A 21,226-nucleotide genomic window follows, 5' to 3' on the forward strand; every position below is an offset into this window, starting at 1 on the left:
AGTCATATGAAAGTGCGTCGAATTGTTTTTATTGACATGTTAAAATGTTTGATGCCACGTCAGCAAAGTTTGATGATGTGGGTTATATTTGAAATTATATTAGCAATTAAAGAATTTGATAAAACAAGAAAAAACGTAAGTTAGTCGTTTTTTGCATTTTGAGGATACCCATTAAGTGAAAGTTTTAGCCTTATATAACTTTTTTAATTTTCTTTTTTTATAATAAATTTTAATTTAATTTTTGTTATAAGTTTATAATAATTATTATAATTTTAAATATAAAGTTATAATAAATTTTTTTATTGAAAGTAAAGTTATATAAATACAAATTCCTTTTAAGAAATTTAAAACTTTGTATTTAAGAAAATGTCGGAATAATATTAGGAGAATAGTGTCGGTGGAGATGAAGGAATATAATAGTATTAATAAAATAAAGTTTAAGCAATCGACTAAAAAATAAAAAATACATAAAAAAGTACAAGTCAGTGAAGTCACTAAATTTTTTGTCAGATCATCATTATTTTGCACACTGACGTAAAGATTAAGAAGGAGAGCGTTTAATGTGAAGGGGTCTATAGTGTATAAAAAACCTGAATCCGGATTTGAATCTGAAAAGAAGCTGAACCTGAGAGCATCTCTAATAGGAGGATTTGTTGGTGTTTTTAGGGAGAGAGAAAGTGATGTGGAGGAGAGAGAGAGTGATGTGGAGGAAAGAGAGTGTAGAGATGTTTGTGGTGAAGAATGAGAAAAAATGGAGAGAGAAAAGTTATGTGAGTGTAGAGAGGAGAGAGGAGAGAGAAGAGAGGAGAGAGAGAAGAAATGTGTTTGTGAGAGGGGCAAGTGAGAGAAAGATGGGGATTGGTTGGGCAAGTGCCACCTTGGCATTAGAAAAAATATGAAAAAACATCTCTTATTGGAGATGCTCTGAGTATTAGAAAAATTGGGTTTTTTAAACTCGAACCTGACCCTACCCATAGGGTAGGGACTGGGTATGCATATCCTGTTCAATACCCAAACCCAGGTTTTTTCGTACCTGGTTTGTACCCCGGTTTTCAGCATACCCGACTTTCCATAAAACCCGTACCCAGTTCCGTTGTGTACAACAACTTTTTTTGAACGTTTAGAGCTTGTGTGAGACTTTTTTGGGCAAATTTCAAGGCATACAATATGTAAATATAAAGGTTTTCATTATATTTATATGCCAGAAAATGAATCGAAAAACCCGATCTATACCCGAACCCTACCCGAACCCGGAAATAGGGTATTCTAATACACGTGTATTGAAAACCCGAACCTAAACTCTACCCGAACCCGGGAACTGTCACACTCCAACCGATGACGGAAACATCGAATTGAGACGAACGAGATTGCTCGTGACTTCATAACACTAATGTGACAATATTTAATTCAAAACCGATTTCATTCATAGATAATAATTTTCAAGTTACATCAAAGGAAATCAAATTACAACATGGAAAAGTTAAAATACAACAAAGTTCAACAACATAACAAGTACAAAATCTAGTATTTCGATATGTGTTTCTAAAGTCGTCCCCACTAGATTTCATCAAGATCATCATCATCATCAACCTTTAACATGTTTAAAAGTATAGTTCAACACACAAAACATTGGCGAGTACACAAGTTTGATATAACATAAGTATGAAAAACGGTTTAAACGAATCCACATGACAAAAATAGTTTAACAAGATAAATGTATTCAAGGCATGCAATTTAACAAGTCAACCCTCTGATTACCGCATAAAATAAACTTAACATGACCACAAGTCTACGGGCGATGCGTTACTCCTATAGCGCTATACATGTTAAGGGGAGGCTCGTACGAAGTTAATGACAAGTAAATTACACAAAAGAATCATCCAAGTATACAAATCAAGTATTCACATATTTAAGCATGTATGATTGATTGTTTGTGTTTGCATAAAAGTATAAGTATGATTGTGATTTTAATTGATTAATCATATTGCACCCAAAAAGTGTAAAGCGTAAAAGGGTGTTCGAGTGTAACGCCCTGCGTTTTCATACTTTCCACTATTAGAAAGCGTCGCTTGTAATTCTATTTTTGCGAACTTTGTATTCTTGTAATTGTCCTTTCGTCATAATCATTGTAAAATCCGAGACCTGGATCGTAATAAAATTCGTATTTTCTTTACATTCATGTTATACACATTTCATGCCTATTCATACATTTGGATTGATTAACTATATGATACTTTATTCACAATTCATGCAAAATACGTCAAACTTGCAAACATGTAATTATATGCTCAATTTATGCAAAACAATGCTTAATCTCCACAAATATACTTGTTTAAACTCGATTTATATTGGTTTTGTGATTTAATTTCATTACATACCTTATTATATAGTTCTCGTACTTAAGATACCTTGAAAATGCCTTAAAACATCAAATTATGGAAGTCTAGGGGTGAAAATTGACAAAATCTAAACTTTTTGCGCGGCCTTTAGCCCTGGCGGTCCGCGACAACAATGACTAACTCCCTCGCGGCCCGCGAGGGAGGTCGATCCGCTGAAACCCATTCCAGCCGCGAACATTGGTCGACTTTTGTGTTTCTTGGGTCTTGTTTTGTGCTTTCTTGCATTTATTACTCAACTACAACCAACCCTAATCCTTCCCTATAAAACCCAAGCACTTTCCACACTTCACACACTTTACAAACTCACAAATTCACTCTCATTTCGGCTGGAAATCAGTTGCAAGACAAATTCGACAAAAGTTGCTAAAACAAGCATAACTTCTTCATTTCTTAGCCTTTTGCTTTGATTCTTTTTCCTACACCCTTGGATTGACCTTAGGAACGTTTCCACAGGTTTTCCATGGAAAACCAAGGTCTGGAATGTCACCGAAAAGGCTCCAAAGTGGACTGCAACTTTCTGTTTTCACTTAAACTTTGTTAATCTTAGTTAAACTTGAGTTATCTCATCTCAAACCTATGTCCTTATTCTCATAATCAATTGAATGGTTACTTGGGCTTAAAAACAAGGCTGAGACAAGTAAAATCAGAGGTTAAAACCTCATAAACTTTCTATTTTATTTAGGGTTTTACCACAAGTAGTGTTCAAGCTCAAAGTTTGATGTTTGTGTGATTGTGGAACAAGCTTGGGCTATTCCACTTGAAAATCCACACACTACTGGATGTTTTCCATAGATTAGTGGTGCATATTTCATTCTTTACTTGTAAGTTCATGACCCTCCTTGTTGTTTATAACAACAAGTGTCGTGGTGAACAAAGAGGTGTCTAAATGGAAGACTTGATTCTTGCTACCTCATGCATGATTTCTATGATACTAAGAGGTTCCTAAATGGTGGATTTATTCTCCTACCTCATACTTGACCTATATGATATATGAATGCTAATATAACCTATATAAATATATTCAAAAACCAAACTCTTGATAATGAACTAATGGACATTCGTCAAGACAGTAGGTATATCATCTTAGGTATTGATAACTTGTCACGATTCTAATGGGTTTTGTCCTATGAAAACATTTAAACTCTTTCGAGTTTCATAGTGTCAAGAACAAGTGTCATATGTGCTAGATGGTTATTTTCATATGTTTATTTTTCATGTTATTCAAACTCCAAATCACTAAACCATATGTAAACATCTCTTAAACTCCATACCAAACACAACCAATCTTCCAGTCTCGACAACTTCGTCACATTAGATAATCAGAAAGCATATGCAATTTTGTGAGTATACTCGAACCCATTTTTACTTTCAACACTTTTGGGTGCAACATGTATTCTATATAAACACACGAAACACTTGAAACTATTTGAATCACTCTCTATCCACGCTAAACATGATACAATATGATGCTTGTTAATCTCGTATGTTATGTAAACTTTTCGTGCCTATATGCTCATTAACTTCGTACAAGCCTACCTTAACAATTATAGCGCTATAGGAGTAATGCACCGCCCATGAGTCTTGGGGTATTGTTAACTTAAACATGTTAACCTCCCGTTATTCTTTGGGATAGGCTATTTTAACGCATTGGATTCTTGGGTTTGAACATATACTTGACACCGTTTCAACGTACTAGTAACTTGCATATTGTGATTCATGTTGGATACGAGCTGTTAGACTATTTTAAACTATTTTATGCTATGTATCAAACTTGTATACTCGCCAACTTTTTGTTGATCATATTTTAATACATGTTGCAGGTTCGATAGACAAGATGATGCTAAGTGAAGAAACAAGATTTAGGTGGACTTAGAAACACAATTAGAATATCATTGTATGTTTGAAACAATGTAGTCTTATTTGATTCTTGTATGACATTTTTAGCAACTTATATGAAATCAAATTCAATTTATATTGCCACATAATGTTATGAAGTTTTGAGCAATTTGTTCGTCTCATCCCAATGTTTCCGCCATCGGTTGGGGTGTGACATCGAGTGTACTCACGGTTTTGCAAAGATTTCATTTGGAATCCCGTGAAGAGTTTGAGAGTCGAAGGATGAAACACCGAGGTCACCCTACATGGGGTAAACGAAGGTGTGTGAGTAACGGAATTAAGATAAAAGATTCGGATTAGAATTTCAAGTATAAAAAGTATGTATGCATAAAAGTATTATCTAGTCTAAGTACTCGTTTTTAACACTAAGTTATATGTGATTTCATGGATCCTAGTTTGCCCACTAGAATCATCAACGAGATACATAGAATCGTAGATAAAGTAGCCTAAGTTTATGACACATAACCATAAACCGATTATCATCACAAATTCAGCCATGTTCATATATATATATATATATATATATATATATATATATATATATATAGTTATAATTAAGCTAAGTCCATCATGAGTTTCATAGATTGTCATGTAAGTCAAACATGGAGGATTAACCTCATTGTATGATTCACCACTACACAAATTATCACAAGGATGATTCGGAGGGTCATGAATGAAAGAAATAAATAACTAACTAATACAATATCAAGTAGCCAAGTAAGACCTAACCCGGGTGAACCACCACAAAATGGAAAGAGTTAACTAAGTGTTGGAGGCTAGACTGGGTTATGTTACTTTGAGTCTAAAATGGTACTTGAGTGTTCATACACAAGGTTCACAAGTGAGGTAGTGGAACTAGGTTGGAAAGCCAAAGCTCCCACGGTTCACACTTTTACAAGTGACACGTTCAACCATATGGAAGATGGTGAATCGTGAATGTTTTCAACACTTGGATTATAACATGCATGAACTTAAAGTAAAAGAGTTTTGAACTCACAACTTGATGGAAATCAACCTCAACACAAACCCACAACTATGGACTAAGTTGTGAGTTCGGTGGTGTAACATCCTGTTTTGTGAACCAATAAAATTATATTTAAAATTTATAATTTATATATTGTTGAACGACTAAGTAACGAGTAAAATGGTTAGTTGAAATATTTAGTTGAAATATGAGACATCTGTACAAGCCCTGGCTATTATAAGAGACCGTTTAATATTAATAATTAAATATATTATTTTATTTACCTTACTCCGTTTTTAATGAAACTTAGGTTAAAACGTAGATAAAAATATGCTCGTTCTAATGACATATTCGTCGTTTTATAAAACGTTATATTTTAAAAGTTATACAAGAAAAACGAGTGAAGCAGCTGAATTAATATAACTAAGCTAGCTAGCTAGCACGTCAAGCTAGCTACAAGCACGTCAATGTCCCACATCGCCCAGAAAGGAATTGAGGTGCCTGCTTGCTTCACATATATATAGGAGTTAAATGGTAGGATTTTAGATACACCAAAATTTTAACGGGAACACTCTAGTATTGAGAATCCCGCGTATACGATACCCCGTGGGTGTTGTTAGTAGTCGTTTTTGGAGCACGAGTAGGAGCAGGAGTAGGGAAACTCTACATCAACGTGCCGTAGATAGTCTTGAGGTATACTCTCGTTTAAGTTTATGTTTAGTTATTTATTATTTATTTTTAGTAGTTAATATTAGTTTTATTATTAGTAACAATATATTAGTGGTAGTAGTGTTAGTATTATTTTAGGTACTAGGGTTATTGTCAGGGGCGGGTATTGGGTAGCCTAGCCTTAGTTAGGCATGGACTGATCAACCATGCTTAAACAAGGTAGGGTTAACCAATATCCAATCATGATAATGACTAGTTAGGTGTACCATTACCTAACTTAGGATTATGTAAATTGTGTCAGGACCTTGAGATAGTACCTGATCATACTAGCAATTGTATCAACGGTTAGCTACTAGCAAGAGGTGAGTTTTATGAATGCTTTTCAAATGTGAACATGCTTGTCCTAAACTGTAATAATATGGCATGACTGTTGTACGCATGTATATAACCTGAGCATGACATACACATGATATTTGTGGTCCCTTATACGTGCCGCTACAGCGGGATTTGTCGGTACTACACCTGTGGTGTAGTGGGCATTAACTGTATGGTTATGTAAGTTACGTGGTAACGTTGGGTATGATAACATGGGCGGGTACAAGTCGTGATTAAATAATGTGAATTGTAAATTGTGTATATTCATAAACTCACCAGTGTAATATCTGACGTCTTTTAAGCATGTGTCACAGGAAATGATGGTTAGTCTTGGGCGGGTTGTTTATCTCGGATAGGTGTGACTAGTGAAATAAAGTATCTCAAACTTTCTTATCTGGTGGAAATTTTGTGTGATCAGCTAATAGTAGTTTGACCAAACTTTGTACCTTTAAGTTTCCAACTTTTGTACATTACCGTTTGTATCAATAACGTAAGTGTTTACTGGTAAGTTGGTATCAATTGTGTATGGTGCATCCTTATCTGGGTGTGGTGTCACAGTTGGTATCAGAGCCAAAGGTTTTAGCGAATTAGGTATTTGGTATGGATACCTAGGCTTCAACCTAAGAGAACACGCCAGCTTATGTAATTTTTAGGATGCTCTGGCTGACTTTGAAATACGAATAATAGATAAATCCGGGTATGAACTTACTAAGGATATAGAGTCATTAGAAACTACCCATAGTAATAATTACAACCTATTTAACAATAATTACTCGTAAATCTTGTCTTCTTTACTCGTTAGGAGAAAATAATAGTAATAATAATAATAATAATAATAATAATAATAATAATAATAATAATAATAATAATAATAAAATCTAAAAGATAAAATGTAATACGTATATGTTGTATACATGAAGTGCATATATATAATGATACTTGTGTATTATTTGAGTAAGTAATATTTCTTCTCAATCAAGTATCATAGAGTAAAAAAAAAAAATGAAGGCGGCCAATAGCGTAGTTCATTGTTAATATAAATAGATGCCAACCTCCTTCATACAAATCATACACAACCTTCTCTCGCACATAAAGCACATGAGCAGGTTAGTAGTGTGTTTAGTTAAACATTAATTCTTTTAAGTTTCAATATTAAAAATCTTTACTATGATTAATTAATTTATAAATTTAATTATAGTAAAATGTTCATAGTAGAGTTATATTTTCAACATGTTACATTTGAAAAATATTGTATTATGTGAATTAATTATTCTAAGTGCTCATTAATAAATAGAATATTGAAGTAGTATTTTTCATGAAAAATATAGAAAATGTCGGCAGAACCTTCGGTTAACAACAATCGTCAACCTAACCCATCAGTTAATCCTGCTCGTCATAGCGAACCTGTAAACTTAGGAGATGACATGATCGATCGGATTGCCGTCCGAGTTGCGCAAATCCTTGCCAACGCACAGGGACGTGAACGTCAGAATACAGAACGATCAGGGCAATCTGAGGGAAGCACTGCACCTACACCTACATCAACTCCACGAGAAGAACCTCGCCCGGAAAAGAAGGTAGATGATACGAAAGTATCTAAAGCTATAGAAACAGAAATCTCTAAAGAATGTAATTACAAGACTTTCATTTCATGTAATCCTCCTTCATTCGACGGGAAGAAAGGTGCTATTGAGGCACATGAATGGCTAGGTGAGGTAGAAGCCATTCTAGACGTCAGTGATTGCCATGAAAGAAATAAAGTTAGGTTTGTTGTTCATTTGTTTAAATCCGAAGCCTTATTTTGGTGGAGGATACAAAAGCAAACTAGAGGTGATGATCTGGCACATCGCCTGAGTTGGAAGGAGTTTTCAGAACTGTTTACAAATTACTTCTGTCCACCAAGCGAAACTGACAGAATAGAAAAGGAATTTTTGCATCTTGAACTCGGGAATAAGACATACCGGGAATATGTCACCAAATTCAATGAAATGTCTCGAATAGTGTCTTACTTGGTGAACCCTGAAGAAAATCGTATTCGAAGATTCCTGTGGGGACTCCCCACATAATATCGCACGTTTATCAAGTCTACCAAACCAACTACCTATCATGATGCGGTAGAGGCTGGGGCAACTATCGCCACTGAGATCCAACAAAAGAAAACCCCAGAAACTATCCCGAAAAGGAAATGGGAAAACTACCAAGAACAAAAGAAACCCAATTACAGAGATTTCAAGAGGCAACGAGGACCCCCACCTAGGTGCCCAACTTGTGGAAAAGGACATTCCGGTCCATGTAACCAGTTAGTCTGTAGAAACTGTAAGAAACCTGGACACAACTATCGTGATTGTAGAGAGCCACGTAAGTGTTTTAAATGTGGAGAGACGGGCCACTATAGTAATAGCTGTCCTAAGAGGAATGAGGAACCTAATAAAGCAAGAGGGAGAGCTTTTGTTCTGAATACTGAAGAGGCTCGTAGGAACCCTGATGTCATAACAGGTACATTTCTCCTTAACAACTTTTATGCTAAAATACTATTTGATACTGGTGCTGATAGAAGTTTTATATCTGAGCACTTTAGAGTCTTGATTAATCAGACTCCTTGTAAGCTAGATAAGCCATTTATAGTAGAACTAGCAGATAGGAGGGAAGAAGAAATTGTGAGTGTGGTAAAGGATTGTACCATCCAGATTAGTAAGACCCCAATATCCATAGACTTACTACCACTGAAACTTGGAGAGTTCGACGTAGTAATAGGAATGGATTGGTTATCTAGTCACCAAGCTCAAATATTGTGTGATAAGAAGCAAATTCAAATTAAGGACCCAAAAGGGGGAACTGTAACAATTGATGGGGAAAGACCTAGTAAACCCATAAGTTTTATTTCCATGATAAAAGTATCCAAGTGTATTCAAAAGGGTCATTTAGCTTACCTAGTATATGCACTAGAGGCAAAGGAAGAAAAGAAACTAGAAGAGGTAGCAGTAGTGGCTGAATTCCCTAAAGTATTCCCTGAAGATCTTCCCGGATTACCAGCTGACAGACAAATTGAGTTTAGAATCGACTTGATCCCAGGAGCAACCCCTATTGTCAAAGCCCCGTACTGCCTTGCCCCAACTGAAATGAAAGAGTTGAGAAACCAACTCCAGGAGTTACTGGACAAAGGATTCATACGTCTTAGCACGTCACCATGGGGAGCGCCGATTCTCTTTGTCAAGAAGAAAGATGACTCAATGAGGATGTGTATTGATTATAGAGACCTGAATAAGATCACTATAAAGAATCGATACCCACTCCCAAGAATCGATGATCTTTTTGATCAATTACAAGGCGCAAGCTACTTCTCGAAGATAGACCTAAGATCTGGGTATCATCAATTAAAGGTTAGAGAAGAAGATATACCCAAGACTGCCTTTAGGACAAGGTATGGTCACTACGAGTTCCTAGTGATGCCTTTCGGCCTCACTAATGCACCAACTGCCTTCATGGACCTTATGAACCAAGTCTGCAAACCATACTTGGATCAATTTGTAATCGTCTTCATAGATGATATCCTAATCTACTCTAAGAGTAGAGAAACACACGAGGGTCATCTCCGTGCCATTCTTAAGTTACTAAAAGAAGAAAAACTTTATGCCAAGTTCAGTAAATGTGAATTCTGGACTAGGGAAGTCCAATTTTTAGGGCATGTTGTTAATGAAAAAGGCATACAAGTGGACCCTACAAAGATTGAAGTAGTTAAGAATTGGGAGGCACCAAGAAATCCCATAGAAATTCGACGTTTCCTAGGGCTAGCAGGGTATTATAGAAAGGTTCATTCAAGATTTCTCTAAGATAGCGATGCCTCTAACGACACTGACTCAGAAAAATACCCCATTTGTCTGGGGCAGCCAACAAGAAGAAGCTTTTAATCTTTTGAAAACAAAGTTATCCAGTGCCCCAGTACTTGCATTACCCGAGGGTATCGAAGATTTTGTAGTATATTGTGATGCTTCTCATTATGGACTAGGGTGTGTGTTGATGCAAAGAGGCAAAGTTATCGCCTATGCATCTCGACAGTTAAAGATACATGAAAGAAATTACACCACCCATGATCTAGAACTCGGAGCAGTAGTATTTGCCCTCAAGATATGGAGGCATTACTTATATGGAACTAAGTGTGTGATCTACACTGATCACCAAAGCCTAAAGTATATATTTGAGCAAAAGATGTTGAACATGAGACAGAGGAGATGGATGGAGTTGTTGAATGACTATGATTGTGAAATTCGTTACCATCCAGGAAAAGCTAATGTAGTAGCAGATGCCCTTAGTCGGAAGGACAAAGTTAAACCTTTAAGAATACGTGCATATAGAATTGAAGTGAAAATAGGTTTACTAGAACGAATTAAGGATGCACAGACACATGCCCTGAAAGTTGAGAAGATTAACAAAGAAAGGATGGTGGGAAAACAAGAACTAGTTGTTAAAGGAGAAGATGGAATACTAAGACTCCACAATAGGATTTGGATACCTATTGTGGGAGGACTCAGGGATATGGTGATGGAAGAAGCACATAGATCAAAGTATACAATGCATCCTGGCAGTACGAAGATGTACAAGAATATTCGAGATGAATATTGGTGGCCAGGGATGAAGCAATCAATCAATGAATATGTGGAAAAATGCATGACGTGTTCACAGGTCAAAACAGAACATCAGAAGCCTGTAGGATGTTTAATCCAACCCGAGATCCCTGAATGGAAATGGGAGATGATAACCATGGATTTCATTACTAAACTTCCACGAACTAAGAATGGTCACGATACTATTTGGGTTATAGTAGATCGTTTAACTAAGTCTACTCATTTCTTGCCAATACGAGAAGATTATAAAATGGATAAATTAGCAAGAATTTATGTCAAAGAAATTGTCACCCGTCATGGAGTACCTATCTCTATTATATCAGATAGAGATAGCCGTTTTACGTCTAGATTTTGGCAAAGCTTCCAAAAGGAATTGGGAACAAAAGTAAATTTAAGTACGGCTTATCACCTACAGACAGATGGCCAAAGTGAAAGAACCATACAAACACTGGAAGACATGCTTAGGGCATGTGTGATAGACTTTGGAGGAAACTGGGATGAGCATTTACCTCTAATAGAGTTTGCATACAATAACAGTTATCACGCAAGCATCAAGGCGGCTCCGTTTGAAGCACTATATGGAAGGAAGTGTCGTACCCCAGTTTGTTGGACTGAGATTGGTAGAAATCCATTAGTTGGACCCGAAATTATTGAAGAAACTACCAATAAAATCATACAAATCCGAGAAAGAATGAAGACTGCTAGAGATAGACAGAAAAGTTATGCCGACAGACGAAGAAGACCCTTAGAATTTCAAGTTGGCGACAAGGTATTACTTAAGGTCTCGCCTTGGAAAGGTATCATTCGTTTCAGGAAGAAAGGAAAACTAAGTCCGCGCTATATTGGACCATTTGAGATAATCAAAAGAGTTGGTCCTGTAGCATATAGGTTAAAATTGCCAACAGAATTACAAGGAATTCATGACATGTTTCACGTGTCAAAGTTAAGAAAGTGTCTAGCGGACGAGTCACTTAAGATACCCTTGCAGGAGATCCAGATCAATGACAAGTTGAACTTCACAGAGCGCCCCATTCAGATCATAGATCGACGCATAAAGAAATTAAGAAACAACGAGTTTCCTCTAGTACGAGTCAAATGGGATGCAAGGAGAGGACCTGAAGAGACATGGGAAAAAGAAGACGAGATGAAACAAAAATATCCACATCTCTTTGCTTAAATTTCGCGGACGAAATTTCTATAAGGTGGGGAGAGTTGTAACATCCTGTTTTGTGAACCAATAAAATTATATTTAAAATTTATAATTTATATATTGTTGAGCGACTAAGTAACGAGTAAAATGGTTAGTTGAAATATTTAGTTGAAATATGAGACATCTGTACAAGCCCTGGCTATTATAAGAGACCGTTTAATATTAATAATTAAATATATTATTTTATTTACCTTACTCCGTTTTTAATGAAACTTAGGTTAAAACGTAGATAAAAATATGCTCGTTCTAATGACATATTCGTCGTTTTATAAAACGTCATATTTTAAAAGTTATACAAGAAAAACGAGTGAAGCAGGTGAATTAATATAACTAAGCTAGCTAGCTAGCACGTCAAGCTAGCTAGCAAGCACGTCAATGTCCCACATCGCCCAGAAAGGAATTAAGGTGCCTGCTTGCTTCACATATATATAGGAGTTAAATGGTAGGATTTTAGATACACCAAAATTTTAACGGAAACACTCTAGTATTGAGAATCCCGCGTATACGATACCCCGTTGGGTGTTGTTAGTAGTCATTTTTGGAGCACGAGTAGGAGCAGGAGTAGGGAAACTCTACATCAACGTGCCGTAGATAGTCTTGAGGTATACTCTCGTTTAAGTTTATGTTTAGTTATTTATTATTTATTTTTAGTAGTTAATATTAGTTTTATTATTAGTAATAATATATTAGTGGTAGTAGTGTTAGTATTATTTTAGGTACTAGGGTTATTGTCAGGGGCGGGTATTGGGTAGCCTAGCCTTAGTTAGGCATGGACTGATCAACCATGCTTAAACAAGGTAGGGTTAACCAATATCCAATCATGATAATGACTAGTTAGGTGTACCATTACCTAACTTAGGATTATGTAAATTGTGTCAGGACCTTGAGATAGTACCTGATCATACTAGCAATTGTATCAACGGTTAGCTACTAGCAAGAGGTGAGTTTTATGAATGCTTTTCAAATGTGAACATGCTTGTCCTACACTGTAATAATATGGCATGACTGTTGTACGCATGTATATAACCTGAGCATGACATACACATGATATTTGTGGTCCCTTATACGTGCCACTACGGCGGGATTTGTCGATACTACACCTGTGGTGTAGTGGGCATTAACTGTATGGTTATGTAAGTTACGTGGTAACGTTGGGTTATGATAACATGGGCGGGTACAAGTCATGATTAAATAATGTGAATTGTAAATTGTGTATATTCATAAACTCACCAGTGTAATATCTGACGTCTTTTAAGCATGTGTCACAAGAAATGATGGTTAGTCTTGGGCGGGTTGTTTATCTCGGATAGGCGTGACTAGTGAAATAAAGTATCTCAAACTTTCTTATCTGGTGGAAATTTTGTGTGATCAGCTAATAGTAGTTTGACCAAACTTTGTACCTTTAAGTTTCCAACTTTTGTACATTACCGTTTGTATCAATAACGTAAGTGTTTACTGGTAAGTTGGTATCAATTGTGTATGGTGCATCCTTATCTGGGTGTGGTGTCACAGGTGGGTACAAGATTTCACCAAGTTTAGTAAAAGAAATAGAAGATATAAGAACTTGAACAAAAACATAATTTAATCTTACTTTGGACCTCAAATATGGTGAGGTTTCACCTTAGTTTGCCATGGAAAACTTGTGAAAACCTTCCTAGAGGTTATCTAAGTAAGATGATAGAAGAAATAATGAAGAAATAAGCAAAGAAGTGAGCTAGAACTCACTTAAAAGTCTTGAAATTTTCTGCCCAAAAATCAGAATTATGGAGTGTTTTTAGAGGATTTGAGAGTGAATATGGTGTTTGGAAAGTGAAAATGAGGGTTAGGGAGGTTGTATTTATAGTGGGGAAGTTAGGTTAAGAGTTAATGAGGTTTTAAAAGAAGTTAGGTGAGAGTTGGAGTGCAAAAAGTGACCAATCCGCACTTAAAATTGAGCTAGCAGCGGATCGTCATCATAGGAGTGTCGCGGAAGATTCTTGGGCCTGGTCCGCGTGTCGCCTAGCCAGTCACCTGGGCGAACTTTCACTTTTTGACACAAACAGTCCCTATACTTTGGTTTTTGGCGTATTTTAAGGTATTTTTTGTATAATAAACATATAATTAAGTATGTAATGCGTATAAAAGGGTAGATTATGTATTGTGAATATATAATTAAGTAATTTCATGTATAAAGTGTATAAAACTCGTATTTTCGATAGTTTGTGCGTAATAATGCGAGTTTGCATGTAAGACGAATACGTATCAAGCGTGTATATAAGTTGAATGTAAAACAAGTACGATTAATCGAAGTATAATTTAAATAAAATGATCAAGTTTTATTCCGATCAAAGCCTCAGATTACAACGATTTGAAACGAAATATAATTACAAGAGAGTACAAGTTTCCAAAAATAGAAATACAAGACAAGCTTTCTAATTAAGGAAAGTTACAAAAGCGAGGCGTTACAGGTACACAGTGTATAGATTTTATGGCCAAAACCCGGACCTGAACCCGACCCGGGTATAACCAATACTCGAAAAGTCAAAACCCGATCATACCCATACCCGAGTATATACCCGAACCCGGGTATTAGAAAAAACTTGGTTTGTGCACCTCTAGTCTAGGTTCATTCAGAATGAGAATTATTATATCTTTTACTTGTAGATACTTACTTCTTTCGAAATGCGAATTATTGTAAGATATTGCTTCTTTAAACCACAGGAGTCTAGTTAAACCACATGGGCCAAAAGAGTAATTTATTTACAATATTGCTTCTTTCGGAATGAGAATTATTATATCGTTTACTTGTAGAAACTTAATTTTTTACATACAGTTATAAATTTGATATTGTTATAACATTATATAGTTGGTAACCAGATTATGAATATATTATCTTTCATATATATATGTATATATATATATATAGGGTCAGGATTTAGGGAAAACGGTGAAAAGTGTGAGAACATTGAGAACGGTTATGCATCGTTAGATCAAAACAATCTATGGAGTAGATTGACGTGGTGGCGTTATCGTCAATAGCATCACTTTATTACTAGAACGTCCTTCATTAAGGGTAAAAGGGTAAAAACATCTGATGTGCACAAAATGCAACATATAAATTTCATTAGTTGTGGCTTAAAACTAACCCTTTTTAGTACTAATGTTGGAAAAAATGTGCTTTTGTCTTCCTTTTGTATTTTCAGGATTAAATGAGCTCAAAATAACAAAAGAAGCAAAAAAGACAGCAAAATCTAACATAAATACAAGAAAAGGAACAAAAGTGATATGCCCGACCCCACGACAGCATCTTCCCAAGCAAAACAAAAAAAAAAAGACAGAAAACTGTACACGCCTCGTGCTCAGCAAGCACGGGGCCGTGCCCAAGAAGCAGCAGAAAAGACAAACCTATAGAAGCTTCTACTGCCCACCATGGGGCCGTGCCCAGCGGACATGGGGGCGTGGTCAACTTGCTGCAGGCGCATTTATTGTAATTGCGAATTACAATTAATGAAGATAGAGAGTCTCAGATGGACACGGGGCCGTGCCCAGCGGGCACGGGGCCGTGCCCGAGCTTCTGTTCAGCCTATAAATAGGAGTGTTTGGAGCTCTTGCAACTCATCCCTTGGCACACCACCTCTCTCATACTTCACTCACCACCCACCAACATCACAACACCATCATCCACCACCATCATCCATTGTCCATCATAGAGTGTGTGAGTCGTCTCGGGATCCAAGATTGATCGTAAGAGTTCTTGACAATCAAAGGCCATGTTTTCCTAAGTCTCTTACATCACTTGGTGAAGACAAGTGTTTAGTGTAATACTTTTTATTTTTAATCTTTTGCACTTTTTAATTGGTTTTGTATTAATGACTTTAATTACTAGTTTCTTATGTTGAAGGTGATTCTTCCTTATCGTTTGTCCGTGGTGTCTTGGCATTATTTTACTGTCTATATAAAATAAAAGATTTTCACCATTCATATCTCCACGGTCTATATGGATGTATGTTGGCTACCTGGTCGGGGGTTAAGGGAACGGTTTGGTAAGAGTCTTGCCATTGTTCAGTGTATAGATCCTGCAAAGGACCTGGGTCAAATTTAGTAGGACCTCCTTCAATACCCAAAGGTATTGGATGGCGGGGGTCCAAACTCTTTGATCCCCTCATAAGTTAAACTACTATTAAAACTTTAACCCAGCTACTTTGGACTGTATCCCTGCTGACTTAGACTACTTAGCTGAGGGTAACGTCGCCTTTAAAAGAGGGGCCTACCACATTATGCATTAATAACTTAATAAATTATCTTTCAATAATCTGACCCTTTAGGATTGTATCCTTGCTGACTCAAACTACTGGGTTGAGGGTAACGTCACCTTCAAAAGAGGGGCCTACTACAATAACTAAGATAATCTCTTAAACAAGTGCAAAAGTGCGAAAATAATCAAAGGTTACACTACACACGAGTCGGATCCAAGTGATTCATCTTGTCTATCTGTTTTATTTTTATTTTATTTTTCAGCATTTTAGTTAGTTTTATTTTCATAGTTTAAAAACCTTTTTCTAACTTTTTGATTTGATTAGACGTTGAGGATAAACCGGTACTAAAAGCTCTTGTGTCCTTGGACAACCTCGGTATCTTACCAACACTATACTACGTCCACGATGGGTGCACTTGCCCATATGTGTGTTTAGTGTTAGTAAATATCGTGTTTTACAAATTTAAAACTTGGGTAAAAAGTGTAAAAAGGGCTTAAAATATACATCTAAAATATATCGCACTATACACGCATCAAGTTTTTGGCGCCGTTGCCGGGGACATAAGGATTTTAAGAAAGTTAGGAATCAACAGCCTAATCATTTTTTCTATTTTCTTTTTAGTTTTTTAGGATTTTCTTAATTTTTCAGCTTCTGCAGAGCTCAGCACGGGCCGTGCTTGGTCGGACACGGGCCGTGCCCAGCAGTATCACTGGCAGTTTTTATTTTCCGAGTTACAGAGGGCTGAGCACGGGGCCATGTCGGTGCAACACGGGGCCGTGTCCAACTTTCCAGTAACAGGGATCCGAAAAACAATCGCTGTATCTCCGACCACGGGCCGTGTTCACTGAGCACGGGGCCGTGGTGAACTTTCTGACCAACGTTCTTTTCTGTTTTTATTGCAGGACTTGGAACCAAACGCCACATTTGAACCTTCTACGTAGTGTATGAGCTCCAGTTCTAATAAAGACATAAAAGAACCTCTAGAAGAACCCGAACGCTTTCTCAGTAAAAGACTTAAAGCTAAAAACCAAGAGAAAGTTTCGGGGGACCCACTTCCAATGTTGGACCAACGTACCCTCATGGATTACCTACGACCCACCGTAGGTAATCTCGGCGCCGCTATCAATGCACCGAATGTCGAAGCCAATAACTTCGAACTTCGGCCACATTTGATACAAATGCTTCAAAACTCCGTAACCTTCCAAGGGCTTGCGGACGAGGATCCCCATCTACATATTACTAATTTCTTAGAAATATGTGATACCTTTCGGATCAATGGAGTATCAAATGACGCCATCCGCCTCCAAATGTTTCCTTTTTCACTAAAAGACCGAGCAAAAGCTTGGCTCAACACCCTCCCAGTTGGATCGGTAAACACCTGGGATGAACTAGCCCAAAAATTTCTATATAAGTATTTCCCTCCAGCTAAAATGGCTAAATTAATGACTGAAATTAATACATATTCACAAGAGGACGGGGAATCCTTATATGAAACTTGGGAAAGGTTCAAGGAGCTATTGCGAAAGTGTCCTCATCACGGTCTTGCGATATGGCAACAAGTATCCACTTTCTATAATGGGTTGTTGCCACACACAAGACAAACACTTGACTCTAGCTCCGGGGGACTTTTAGGTAACCGCCGCCCACATGAAATATACAATCAAATTGAGGAAATTGCTCAAAACAATTTTCAGTGGCACACTCCCCGAGGTAATAAATCTATTGTCCCGGGCGCCCATAAGGTTGATGAAAGCACTTCTTTACAAGCCCAAATCGAGGCCCTTTCTTCAAAAATTAAAAAGTTAAAAATGCCAAAAACGGTCTCGGTTATGGCCTGTGAAGGGTGTGGTGGGCCACATGAAAATTGGAGTTGTATGAAAGAAACAGACGATCAACCCGAATCGGTAAACTATATTGATAATAGACCTAGGCCGTCGGGTCCTCCAATGGGTACCTACAACCAAGGATGGCGTAACCACCCTAACCTTGGTTGGAGAGAACCCGACAATAGTAGTAACCAACAAAACCCAAACCAACGAACAAACTTTCAACAACCAAGAAATGAGTCACAAAATTTCCCTTAACAACAAGGTGGACGAGAGAGGCTTGAAGATACCGTATCTCGCCTCATCTCCGACAATGAAAAGAAAAACTCGGATCGATTTCAACAATTGGAATCGAATTTTAGAAATCAACAAGCTGGTATACTAAACATTGAAAAACAATTAAATCAACTAGCCCAAAATTTATCCGAGAGACCACAAGGCGCGTTACCAAGTAATACCGAAACAAACCCAAAAGCTCAAGTTCATCTCATAACATTAAGAAACCGTACCATGGGTCCCGTGGAAGCTCCGCCGCCACCAACCGAGGAAAGCACGACCCCGCCCCAACAAGATAAGGCTTCTCCTCTATTTCAAGAGCCCACCAAGGCTCCTCCGGTTCCGTACCCCGGTAGGTTAATTCGTCAAAAGACCAATGAGCAATTCACAAAATTCGAACGTCTACTAAAACAATTGCATGTTAATATTCCTTTCATAGAAGTCCTAACTCGAATGCCTAAATACTCAAAATTCATGAGGGACTTCCTCACTCATAAAAGGAAAATTGAATCATTGCAATTAGTTAACCTAGGCGAAGAATGCTCTGCCCTCGTACTCAACAAGCTTCCCCAAAAGAAGATTGATCCCGGAAGCTTCACAATTCCTTGCTCGATCGGGGATTCCCCCATTCGTAATGCACTAGCCGACCTTGGGGCTAGCATTAACCTTATGCCCGCATCAATGTTCAAACGACTCGGCCTAGGAAAAACGAGCCCTACCAAGATGAGTATACAACTTGCTGATAGATCCATCAAATACCCGCAAGCTGTCGCTGAAAATCTATTGGTCAAAGTCGACAATTTCGTCTACCCGGCCGACTTTGTCATACTAGATATGGAAGAAGACACCGAAGTCCCCCTCATACTAGGGAGGCCATTTCTAGCCACCGCGCAAGCAGTGGTAGACATGAATGACGGAACACTCACTTTAAAATATGGGGATAAGGAAGTGAAGTTCGGGGTTGGGAAGAGAATAGAGGACGATGACCCGGTCAATTACATGAAGGTTATTGATTTGAGTTTGGATGATGCTCTCCGACGGTGCAACATGGGATGCAAAACATCCCGCTCGGAAAACATATAACCTCACCTTGGGTCTAGCCAAGGACCCTTATAAACGTGGCGCACCATGGAGGCATTCCGCGGAACTATCCTTAGTTTAGTTTAATCTTTTAGTTTTAATTTGCAGGAATAAAATACACTCGTGATGGTGAAGGATAACAAGGGAAACGAGAAACATAGCCCCATGCACGAAAACAGGGCCATCCGACAACAATTTCTTCATTACAGTAAGCTCAGCATGGGCCGTGTCCGCCCAACACGGCCCCGTGCTGCACCCTCTGCAGAAAATTGCCCAGTTCAGGTAACTGGACACGGCCGTGTTCGCTGAACACGCCTTCGTGTTCATGCTTCTGTTTCTTTTCTTTAATTTTTGTCGCTGGCACCTGAACACGGGGCCGTGCCCGGTACCCACGGGGCCATGTCCAGGATACCAGTAACATAAAATTTTGCTTTTAACACCATTTTACACATTCAATCAACCTAAAAACTTATTTTTGGGACACATTGAGGATAATGTGTAATTTCAGTGTAGGGGGGGGGGGGTTGGATGCTAAAACCTTGAATTTTGCAAGTCCTAATAACAAGCCTTACACAAAACTCTATTGGAACCTCTAATCACCATAAATTTTTTTCAAAAATTTTTATTTTTTTTACTTGTCTAAGTTTAAGTTGGGAATTCAAGTTCTAACAAGGTTATATTTTTACAAGTTTACAACTGATAGCGTCGTGATAAAAAGAACCAACATAAGAAAATTACGAAAAGGCATGACAAACATAGTTAAAATTTGATTATATGTACTTGATCACATAAAAAAAACCCTTTCCCACAAAAGTGAGTTTTGAGCCTTTAACGAGCATACAAATACATATCTTTACACTAAATGCTCATTTTTCATTTCTTGTGTGAATAGCCGCTTGGTTCGTACGACTCTAGAACTTGCCACAACAATACATTCCCGGTCCTTACCAACTTAAACCCGAGTAAGTAAATGATGGAGGCATTAGGACTAACCCTTTTTCTTTCTACACCATTATTTTTCATTTTTTTTACCACCTACCCAAAATCCCCCTAGTTAACCCCTTTGAGCCTAAACCTTTTCATTTCTTAACCCAAAACCATCACCCTTTTTACCCACCTAAACCTTTTTATTTTAACCCTTTATTTTAGTAACAGCATTCGGTTTTCTAATGACTCTTCCTTATATATATATATATATATATATATATATATATATATATATATATATTTGATGAAACCAAACAAACAAACAAGTTCATCAAAAATAACTTTGTTTGAAACAAGTGGTTCATCAAAATAAAATAAAAATGCGAAAAATAAATAGTCTTTCGAAAAACCGATGATTGTTACGCTTTTCGCCATTTTTACTAACCACTAACCCAACCACCCACCTTTAGCCCAAGCCTAACCCTTCACCCAAAAAGTCCTCTTGATATTTACAAAGGTATAAAGTTAAAAAAGAGGAGGATTGATTGCTTGGCAAGCTTATGGTAGGAGTAAGCTCCATGCCGCTCTCGAGTGATTCACTAAAAATACACCTTCGGCCGAGTGTTGAGTGATTCCCCCGTGAGGTATGTGAACTTGTATATAAATGGAATTTTAAAAAGGTATGTTATGCCCTAATAAATAATTTATCTTATGAAAAGTTTTTAATAAATCATGACAAATAGGATT

General features: G+C 37.3%; 1 non-coding gene across 1 annotated transcript; it reads right to left on the bottom strand.

Annotated features, from left to right (window-relative positions):
* Positions 1-17,806: 17,806 nt before the first annotated feature.
* Positions 17,807-17,913, bottom strand: LOC118489908. Its single transcript, XR_004887920.1, has one exon. It is a non-coding gene; the product is annotated as a small nucleolar RNA R71 (small nucleolar RNA).
* Positions 17,914-21,226: the final 3,313 nt, after the last annotated feature.

The sequence above is a fragment of the Helianthus annuus genome, chromosome 2 (assembly GCF_002127325.2).
Source record: "Helianthus annuus cultivar XRQ/B chromosome 2, HanXRQr2.0-SUNRISE, whole genome shotgun sequence".
Lineage (NCBI taxonomy): Eukaryota > Viridiplantae > Streptophyta > Magnoliopsida > Asterales > Asteraceae > Helianthus > Helianthus annuus.